This window comes from Aplysia californica, unplaced genomic scaffold, assembly GCF_000002075.1.
Source record: "Aplysia californica isolate F4 #8 unplaced genomic scaffold, AplCal3.0 scaffold00102, whole genome shotgun sequence".
NCBI lineage: Eukaryota > Metazoa > Mollusca > Gastropoda > Aplysiida > Aplysiidae > Aplysia > Aplysia californica.
This window is the reverse complement of record NW_004797372.1, coordinates 680,662-681,977: the sequence shown is the minus strand read 5'-3', so window position 1 is coordinate 681,977 and position 1,316 is coordinate 680,662. Positions and strand designations below refer to the sequence as shown.

General features: G+C 45.4%; 1 long non-coding RNA gene across 1 annotated transcript in view; it reads right to left on the bottom strand.

Moving 5' to 3' along the window:
* The window catches only part of LOC118477462, a 48,421-nt gene extending 47,346 nt beyond the window's left edge, over positions 1-1,075 (bottom strand). The window contains exon 1 of the long non-coding RNA XR_004858398.1: positions 330-1,075. This is a non-coding gene — a long non-coding RNA (uncharacterized LOC118477462). The remainder of the gene's footprint in view (positions 1-329) is intronic.
* Positions 1,076-1,316: the final 241 nt, after the last annotated feature.

Sequence of the window (1,316 nt, the reverse complement as noted above, 5' to 3'; positions counted from 1 at the left end):
GAGAGAGAGAGAGAGAGAGAGAGAGAGAGAGAGAAAGACAGGGGGAGAGAGATGGAGAGAGTGACGGAGAGAAAGAGAAAGAGAGAAAGCAGAGAGGAGATACAAGGACAAGTAGTGACTGGCGCAGAAGAAAGAACATAAAGGCATATTTTCTCACAAAGCTAATTTTGCTACGATAGGGAAAAAAACCCTGATCAATATTCTATGTTTCCGCTCTATTAGACCAATCTACCTTCTGGTCAATCGAGTATGAAAAATAGGTTGACGACCTTTAGACAATAAAATTATTATCCATAATGTGTGCAGTCGCACCAACATTTCGATCTTACCTTGAGAATATTCGACTACATATTATGAGGACACACAAGAAAATCAAATCCTTTGACCCTGCGAGTACAACAACTCTCGCTATCCCTGTCTCCAACTCTGTAGAGTTATGCTCAGAACTCACACGCACCTACAAGAAACAAACGTCCGCACGCACACACGCACGCACGCTCACGCACGTGTGTGAGAAACAGCAGAGATCAAGTCTCACATTAACACTCGACCGACACACACCACTAACAATGTAAAGTTCTTTGCGTATTTGCGCTCAGCAGCACAGAAACACATCGAACACGCGCTTCGATCATCGCCTAAGTTGAAGAAGGAGCAAACACACGCGCACACACACACAAGTAAAAAAAATAACATCGGCATCGTAGTGATGTGCGACCACGGCCCCACTCACACTCACACTCACACTCACTCACGCACGCGATCGCACGCTTGCCCGCTGTTCCGATACCACTTTTCACAACATCCGACCGCGTGAGTTCTGCTCGGGCACAACGGTCCCTCTCGCATCCACACTCCGGGAGCGCATGTGGTGTGGTATTCACGATGAAAAATGCAAGCTTACAAACTTGGTTTGGGTGACAAGATTCTCAGCATCAGGCTCCGAGTACAAAGCGCGAGTAATGGTGTCCGCAGTTCTTTTAAACCTCGCTCTTTCCAGTTCTAGGACTCATTTCTTTTTGCTTTTTTTTTGCTCTTTATATCCTTAGTTTTCCCCCTTTCGACCTCTGCTCTGCTGCCTTTTATTTTTTGCTGCTTTTTCCTTCTATTGAATTCCTTTCACCCATGATCCTCTCACACTCAACTGTTTCTTTTCACTTTTAAGTCCGCCAAACGTATTCAGACAATGAATAATCACCCAGAGCACCCCAAAAGGAGATATAATGCGCGCAAATCCTTCGATAGTGAAATATTCGGTAGAATGTGTGCTTTACACCAAGATGCATGAGTACGTATTCTGTGGGGGTGGGGCCAGG